This window comes from Anomalospiza imberbis, chromosome 2, assembly GCF_031753505.1.
Source record: "Anomalospiza imberbis isolate Cuckoo-Finch-1a 21T00152 chromosome 2, ASM3175350v1, whole genome shotgun sequence".
NCBI classification, from domain to species: Eukaryota; Metazoa; Chordata; class Aves; order Passeriformes; family Viduidae; genus Anomalospiza; species Anomalospiza imberbis.
The window spans coordinates 27032906-27042540 of record NC_089682.1 but is presented as its reverse complement, the minus strand read 5'-3'; positions in this window follow the sequence as shown (position 1 = coordinate 27042540).

Here is a 9635-nt window from a genome sequence, read left to right as displayed (position 1 = left end):
AACTCCAACCCTTATTGAAGACCATGGGACCTGTGAAGCCTGTACAGACACAAAGCAGACCAGCACATCCACCAGAAACAAGGACAGAAGAACTCCTGGCTGCTAATGTTTTTACCCAGCCCTTGTGAAAATATAAGGGTAGAAAAACATTACATAAGTACTGTTCCTGCTCTAATTTGCCATTTGGGGAATTACCATATTTTATGCGTCCATTGCGAAGTGCTTTACCTCTGAAGCAATGGATATGTATGCACAGACTCACCCATGTAAAATTGCCCACAGCCCTGGTTCTTATCACCTACTCAATTTTTGTGCAAGCCTAAAGGGAGCTCGAGCCCTGAGACAGCAATTACCACACTTTTCCCATGGCTTACAAAATTACAGAAATTGAGTCTTTGATAGGTGCCCAGAAAGATTATTTTCTAGCACTCCTGGCCACAGGGAAATGTCCTTGTTTCTTGTTTCAGATCTAAACCATGAACAGAGATCCCAGGGTCTATGTGGCTCATAGAACCATAAAATATCCTGAGTTGGAAGACACCCATAGGAATCATCAAATCCACCTCCTGGCCTCACATAGGATAGCCCAAGAATGACACCCTGTCCTTGAAAGTCTTGTCCAGTAACTCTGTCAGGCTAGGTGCTGTAACCACTTCCCTGGGAAGCCTATTCCAGCGCCCAACCACCCTCTGGGTGAAGAACCTTTTTCTAATATCCAACCTAAACCTCCCCCGACATAATTTCAGGCCATTCTCTCAGGTTCTGTCACTGATCACCAGAGAAAAGATCAATGCCTGCCCCTCTGCTTCCCCTTGTGAACATGCTGCAGGAAGCTATGAGGTCTCCCCTCAGTCTCCTCTTCAGTAGGCTGAACAAACCAAGTGACCTCAGCCAGGGAAGAGCAGGGAAGAAGGTTTGAACCCCAAGTTCATCCCCTCTCTCTCCATACTACAGTTTCTTCCACTTTAAAGTTTTAATCACTGAGCTTTTTTTGTAAGTGCCCCTGGCTGGGCTGTTACCATGCCACTAAATAAATACACTGCCATACAGATAGTCTGGAATCTCCAAGCACCAGCAAAGGCTAAAAGGTCTCTCTGACATCAACAGCTCCAGTAGAGCTGTCTACCCATTGCATCAGGGTTCCAGGCTGGGTAAGGAGGGATTGGAGAGCCCCCACTCCTCAGACGTTCATCGGGCTAATCCAGCTGTTCACACCGGTGGCATGCAGAATGAGCCAGCTGTGCCACGCTCACCAGCAGGATCACAAAGCACAACCTCACACCCTTGGCTGTCAGACAAGCACCCGCCACTTGTCACTGCTTCATTCCTTCAGGGCACACAGCAGAGGAGCAGTCTAGTGGGGAGCACGTGCCCTGGCACACATCCGAGCTGATGTCAAGCTGATGTCTTCTCATTAGTCTTTGTAGGAAATAGCATGCTGCATTTGGAGGCAATATGGAGCCAGGAGGTGTTACAGCCACGAGCACAGAGAAATGATACAATGCGGCCTGAAAAGTTTACAAATCCTGCACAGTCAAAAGATAAGAATAACATGGAGAAAGTGCAAGCCAATATTCCTGAGGAAAAAAATCAAACCTCAAGACATTTCATGGAAGAGGCCAACAGAAAGCAAGGGCCTACAAAGCAAGAGATGAAGAATGAGCATGTGCATGTGTGAAAGAGGACAAACAGAAGCCTGGAAGAGCTTTTCTCAGTGGGAATTACACAGCACTAAAAGCATGGGGTCATATTGCAGTTTTAAGGACATTGAGAGCCATATTTAATTTCCTCACAGTTGATCCTAGGATAGCACTGTCTTCGGGGAAGGATGAAGAAATCCCTCCCTGCCCCCGGGCAACAGCCTCTGCCTTGCTAAGGACCACGGTGCAGGGGGCCACAGGCAGCCTCATCGCAGCCACGTGCCCCCAGAAAGGTGCCACCAGCACTGCAGAGCTTCCACCCTCCTGCTGCTTTCCTTTGGGTGCCATGGCACACAGTCCTGTGCTGCAGATGTGACAGACTGTGCAGCAGTGCCTAAAAAAGTGGTGATTTGATAAATAATGAGCAAACCCTCCCAAGCAGGACTCAGCAAACTCTTATGTTCAAAACTTTTGCAAAAGGATGGCAGATGTTACTTCTTGTCCAGGCTGCATTTGCATTACGTGAACCAAAAGCTTGCAGTTAATCACCATGAGCCTGCACTGCATTCCCAGGGAAGAGGCCCACCCCTCCAGGGCAGACTGCACAGCTGCATCAGCCCTGCTGCCAGCAGCTCCCTGGCAGGCTGCAGACACTAAGGCCAGGGGATAAGACCCTTATGACCTACAAAAGAAATCACAGAGAAGCATGGAAAGAAAAAGCAAGCTGGTGCTGGAATGGGAACCAACAGAGAAAGAGACATAGGTTATTTTTCTCTTTGCTAAAAGGCTCAGGTTTAATCCCCAAGTTCTTTGAAAATCAGCCCCAAAGTAAAAGCATCCTTTGAAAATCAGCCCGTTCCCTGCTACCACCAGCTGAGCAATTGGGGCATTTATCTGAAGGGCAGAGAGGTAGTGACAGCCCTCATTTCTTTCTGTGTGAAGACGGACCAGCTCCATCAGGCTCTGAAGAGGTTCCTCCAGCCACAAAGCACAGCTGAGGTTCAGACATCCTGCAGACCACTTGGCATGAGCAGGATCCCTTGCTGGTAAGCCCAGATCCTGTTCAGCCCAGAGCATCATCAGGATGCCCCAGGCATTAACACACAAGCCCTGAACAAATCCTCCCCAGCAGTTTGAAGGATAAACTTCACACAGCAGATGAGCGTTGAGATCACACTGACCCTCTTGTGCCAGAGAACAAAATGTTTCATTGTGTCCAGAGGAGCAGTTTGTGCAGAATGAAATGAAATTACATGTTTTATGTCACTGTGTTTTCTTCAGAAAGGAGAAAAGAAAAAAAAAAAGCTTTCTCTTCAGGGTTCTGTAGGAGCCAGGACTCAAGTCTTGCCTTTGACAGAGAGAGAAAATACTACTCCTGCCACTGCTGAATCTCAGCTGGTGAACTTTTTTCTTCCATTGACTCTAATATTCACTGCAACAGAACTACTCTTGTTCCACTGTCCCTCCTTAAGAGGATCAGACATCACCCACTCCAACACCAAAAGAAATCACATCAGAAATCCCAGATGGAAGTTCTTTCTTTTAGATAGGGAGTTTCTTGTTGTCTTACCTGGTTATAGCTGCACTTTTAATCTCTACTTTGATCTACTTCCAAACCCATCCTCAGACACCACAGGAAGCAGCGAGCATCTGCACAGTGCCTGACAGAGCCAAGGTGCCTTCCAGCTCCAGTGTCAACACAGCAGGACAGGGACATCAGCTGTGCACTTTTTACTTTGAAGGGTACTTTTTGGATGTAAACCACTGAGTATATTACCAAAGAGCATTCTTTTGAACCTAGGTAATGCACATTTTCAGCTTTAAGGCTGAGAACCTTCACCAGATTTAGTGAGCAAGCGGCTAAGATGAAAGAGGAAGGATATACTGTTATGTCTAGAATTAAAAGAAAACAAAAATGTGCAACAATAAAATACACTGTTAAACTGGTTTAAATCTAAATAATCTCTCGTGTGTTTGACAACTAAGATGAGACAGAAAAATCTCAAGAGTCTTTCACATCCAAGCATTAGAGCATACTGTATCAAACTCCCCACCTTGGGAAGGTCAGGGTTTTCCACGCCCACCCCAGCTGCTCTCCTCTCCGCCCCTGGGCTGCTCATGCTGAAAACCTCAACCCTGCCAGACAGCTTTTACATCCCACGCTGCTGAATCCTTCCTGCCACTCCACTCTCACAGAGAACAAACTGCCTGAGGATTTCCATTCTAGCTGCTTCTGAGGAGTAAAATCCTGACAATCCTTTAATGTTCACTTTATAAAGTGAGGCTTTCACGGCTTTTCTTTGCTTGGGGGTTTGTCTTTATGCTTAAACATAATTTTTGGCTGGCAGCAGGACACAGATTCAGGAGCTCCATCATCTCTGGGGTGATCATGTAGCACCCCTCACTGGCAGCCTCCATAAAAGAGCCTTTAAAATACAAAGAGGAAAAAAAAAAAAAACACAAACAACCAAAAACGTACCAAATAGAAGATCCAGAGAAACCCAGACTGACAGCAACCACAATATACCTTTCCCTCCTAATTTTAAGAAATTACATTTCTAAGACAATTGTAATCGTTTTTAAAAACCAGTCTTTCCAGCGAACAGATCTGGTTTTTCAAAACACAGAAGTCCTGAATCTCATATCTACTTTTTTTCTATGAAGCTACGTGAAAACATTTTATTTAAATAATCTTTTTGGTAAATCATTAACTGGGTTTCAACTATCAAAGGTGAGCAGATTAAGGATGATACAAAAATACACATCCAGAAGACACTTTAGTTGATGTGTCTCTTACATTTGCCATATTTACAAGATTAGGGATAATTTTGTAGTCTTTGTGCAGTCTTGACTAAATGCTGGCCAGAGTAAAATTAATTTATTTGAAATCACACACATCTGTAAATTCCTCTGCAGTTCTGGATGGCCTGCTTGCCATTTTCAGTAATTTCAACTTCATTTCATAACAAACACGAAATACTTTCCTTTTCCTATCCAGTTAAACTCACCAATGCATCTGCAACCTCCGAGGCTGCACAAGGCAGGTCCCAGAAACTTCTGCATGTGGGTTTTGTCTTTCTGTTAAGAGAGCAGAGAATTTATTGCTTCAGGTATTACATTCTGAGATATGACATTTGTATTATTGCACCTTATAAAAATTTTAAAGCTATAAATAATCTTTTAAAAGTACATAGGGATTCTATGGGCTTTTTTTTAAAACATCCTATCCAGGCAAATTTCCAAATAAGGCTTTCAGCAACAGGCATATTAGGCTGTATTTCCTTTATTTGCCTACTTAAAGTGACAGCAACCCCAGCCAACTGTTTGCAGCAATTGTTAATTCACAGCTTGCAATGCACTATCTTTACTTTTTGATCCATTAAGTTCTGCCAATATACAAACTTCACTACATCATCCCATAAACTCTCAAGGAACACTCCTGACCTTGCAGGCACAGAATGGCACATTCAAAACACACAACAGACATGCAAGCCCTTACTGGGGCAATCTGTTGTGCCACCCACCATAATTACATTTCACTTACCAAGAATGTTACCAGCAGTGCCCTTTAGTTTCTGTGATCATATTTTCAATGACTAGATAATAAACTGAACTATTTTTAGCCCTACCAAAACCAGACCAGTGAGATCAAGGACGAGCCTAAGGTCTGATTAAGACAGGAGGTTACAAAGGGCTTTCTGGCAAGAACCAGTTTCCAGGGCCAGAGTTCTGCCTTCCCAGAAACAGAAGTTTGGGGTGGAGTTTGTTAAAAGTGTTTTTTTCTTTTTTTTTTTTTTTTTTTTTTAATTCTGGCTACTCCAGAGCCTCCAAGAAGTCACACATAAAACAATTGCCTTCCCAAAGATCACTGTCACTCAGCAACCAGAGAAAGCCCTGCCCTGCAGGAAGCTACAGGAAATATTATCACAAATTATTTCAGAATGTGAAGAGTTTTAAACCCAGCCCCTTGCTCTGCCAAACTTGGAGAAGCAATTTGAAATGAGTTTTCTCACATTTCAGACAATGAACTTGTCCACCAGACTAAGGAATTTTTGAGGAACTATATTCATACTGGAGCAATGGAGCAAAATCTGACATAAACTTAAACTTGGAATTTTTTTTTTCTTTAACAATCTTTTTTTTCTTTACCATCTCAATAAAGCTGGAGAAGGCCAGCAAGATGGACTGACAACTCGGGACAAATTACTTATCAGGGAAGCCTCTCCTCTGATGAGGACACACCCATATACTTCAGGTTTTGAAGATGTTAAACATGTATGTGAGCTCCTCTCTAAAACCCAAATGGCTGGGAAATCAAGATGCTACAGCATAAAGCATTAAAATTTTGCATTTAGGGAAACCAAGGTCTCATATAAACCCAACCCAAAGTAGTCAGAATTCAGAATGCATTCTCTTCCTCATGTAGATCACTTTCCACAAAAACTCTTTTATCAGTCAACACAGTAGGACTGAGATCCATGTACAAGTTTGGTGAGCAGAGGCCTGTGCTTTTCACCAGCAAAGGATGTTAGCCCAAGTACCTAGTCCATCATAGATTTCCTGCAGGACTGTAATTACACATTAAAAACTATGATGTATTTACTTTCATGGCTCATCTTCACTGAGTGGGTCCAAATTAAAAGAAAAATCTAAATATGCTTAAAAATCTGAGCCCTACCTACTGTGGATCTTATTTTCCAATGCAGTATCTTTTAACTTCTTAGTGTATTTTGTAAGAATAAATACAATGAAGATTGAGAAGCAGTCAGAAGATATTCTGACTTGCCTAAGAGATTTTTTCCCTTGAGAAGTAAGCATAGGCAAAAAGAACTCCTGTAACTTTGGAGACAAAATACACATGCCAATCTTAAACCCCACCAGGACAGGCAATGGAATTATTTCTCACGTGTAGGTATTCACACTGCATATCTGTATATTTTAAATTATTAGGGGTATATATTGATTTGACCTTGGGGCAAAGCTTGGATGTCATTCATCTGCTGTGAACACAGCCATAAACCAGCACTGGTACTTTGCACTCCTCTGCACAGTGCATCAGTACTGCCTGCTGTGTTTCTAACCTGGCATGCATTCTTCACCAGAGCCTGCAAGTCAAATGAGTCCTGTCACACCCCATGATATGATGGGGGTAACAAACACTTGAGGAAAGCCTGTGACAGAGTTCTGTGTGTCCTGTCTGCCTGCACATCTTGTCAGCAGGACTGGCCAAAATGCACAAGGATTGAAGCTCAAAGGACTAATCACCTTCACACTGCCAACACAAGTGGGAATGGAAGTCAGTCTGACTTTCCCCAGACTTACCAATGAAACCGAAGTAGAAGCCATGAAAAACAGCTGTGCAGACACCAGCACTTTCTCATCCTCTTTCTAAACACGCCAATTATTCTCTCTTCTCTCCAAAGGGGTGACGACTACCAGTCTGCTGCTTTTAAGCCTCGGGTGAAGGAGTTAACATCTTCCAAAGAAAGGAGTAGGTCCACATCTCCACTCTGCGAGGACACAGGTGTAAAATCTGCAGAGAGCTCTGCCCTGCTGTCTCTTCTCAGCGGGAACAGTCATCCCCCCAGAAGTATGTGGACTAATGGGGTAGTAAAGATTTCTGACTCCCAGCACAATGCAGACATTGCAGGCAGGCACCCAGACCAAGTGATAAGCACTGAAATAGTCTCCTGAACTGATCAGGAACCACACAGCCCAAGGCCCACTCTTAGCTAACCTCTGTCACTTGCTGTGAGTGATCTATATATCCATAGGCATCAGCAGGTGTGAGACACATCTCTCTACACTTACAAAAAAAGCATGGATTTGTATATATGAGTAGGAATATATCAAAATCCTTCACACTTGGATATGAAAATCAGAGAAAGGCAAATGTCTGCCAGAAGCCAGAATTTAATTTTGAAATAATTGGTTTGGTAGGCTTCTCATTTATGAAAATTGCACTTATAAACTGTGATACACTGAAGTGCCCAGACAGATTATTCCTTAATGATTGAGAGTATGGGTACCCTCAAAATAAAGAGATACTTAGAGATCTGTTGCCAAAAGACATTTGTGTAGCTCCATAAATACTCTTTTTCAGAAAGTCTAAAGCTCACATAATGGTCACCCAGAAATCATCCTGACACATCTCACTTGTAGTTCTCAACAAGAAAAATATGCTATTTTCTCACACCTTTCCAGGAAGTAATTTAAAAAGATTTTGGCTCAGAATGAGGTGCAATTGTATTCTCAGGTTTTCAAATTATAAAGACTGATTTCAGCATTTTAATGTCCTAGCACATAAGCAACCACATCAGCTTAGAGCTCTCACTGCACTTACTTTTAATGCTGCCTTCTGTGCTTACACCTTTGTTTCTACAGAAAATAAGTTAGTATTTTCATAATATTTGAAGAAAAAAATTGTTTGTGACAAAAGAGCTACAGACTTATGGAACTACTGATGTTGGAAGGGGCCTCTGGAGCCCACCTACACCAACCCCTCGACAAAACCAAGTTTAACTAGACGGGGCTGTTCAGGGCCAGTGACAGCTGCTCCGTGCCACGGTCCTGTCCCCAAAAGCAAAAGCCACGTGCTTCGAGCGCGCCCTAGCGAACATCCTGCTGCAGCTTTTTCTGTCTGCTTTAAAATCCTGCACGTTTCTATATTTAACTATCAGGGCTTTGCTGCCTTGATGCTGGGGTCTGGATTTTTAAAAATACATTTATTAAAGAAAATGTGGAGACGTAGATGCCTCAGTACTTCATAAAAATGCAGCTGAGTATTTTACCCATCCATGAATTACACTAAAATACTTTTTGCAGTGATTCACTGAATGTGAATTACAGAAGTCTTCACAAAGGTCTTGAAAAAGTACTCATTTTTCTTTTGAGTATTCTTCTTTCTATATAAATATTATGTTGCTGCTGTTACAAGAGGCTTGTGTTTCCATAAGTTAAAATCATAGAATCACAGAATATCTCAAGTTGGAAGGGATCCATAAGGACTGAGCCCAAGTCTCTGCTCCTTGCAGGTCTACCTAAAATTAAACCATATGACTAAGAGCATATTCCAGATGCTTCTTGAACTCTGACAGGCTTGGTGCTGTTACCACTGTCCTGGGGAGCCTGTTCCAACCATGCTCCCAGTGAAAAGTCTTTTCCTAATATTCAATCTGAACTTCCTCTGAATTTCTGGCACTTGCTCCTGTTAATTTCCATCAGCTGCGGACTGCACAGCTCTGTAGCGTATCCAGATGTCTCTGTAAGGCCTCTCTATCCTAGAGGGAGTCCACAGCTTCCCAAATTTAATATCATCAGTAAACTTCCTTAATGTGCATTCAACTCCTTTGTACAGTTCATTTATAAAAATATTAAAGAGCACTGACCCTAAAAGTGAGCCTTGGGGTGACTGACTGCCAGTTTGATGTAACCCCATTCACTGCAACTCTTTGAGCCCAACCTGTCAGCCAGATTTAAGATAAAACTCCTTGCTGGCTGTGTCTTGTTACTGACAAAGTAACTTCAAATATACAGTTGTGGATAAATATTCAAAATATCCTTATGAAAAGGATTAAAAAAAACCACAAAGCCTTCAGATTTGTACAGAGCGTAAGTAATCTTGCAGCAGCCACTTGCAGAAAGTACCGTAACAATAAAAAGACCTTAATAAGTGATCCTGAAACCATTACACATGTAGGATAAACCTCTCTGAAGTGTCCAACTGAAAAGCACATGGCTAAGGTAAACACCAAGGAGACATACACGTTTTTATTTACCACCTCTATTAGTTCTCCACTTCCAGACAATATTGTTAGTTGCTCCTTTATAATTCTTTGAATTACATTTGACTGTCAGGGTATGATGATGTGCACTTGTGCTCTTAGCTGGTATCTCATCTTTGAGCAATCTTAAACAAAATAGCAGTGGAATCTTCCCCACTTACAGATGATTCTCCACTGCTTAAACGAATATAAAGAAACAAAAAGGAAAACC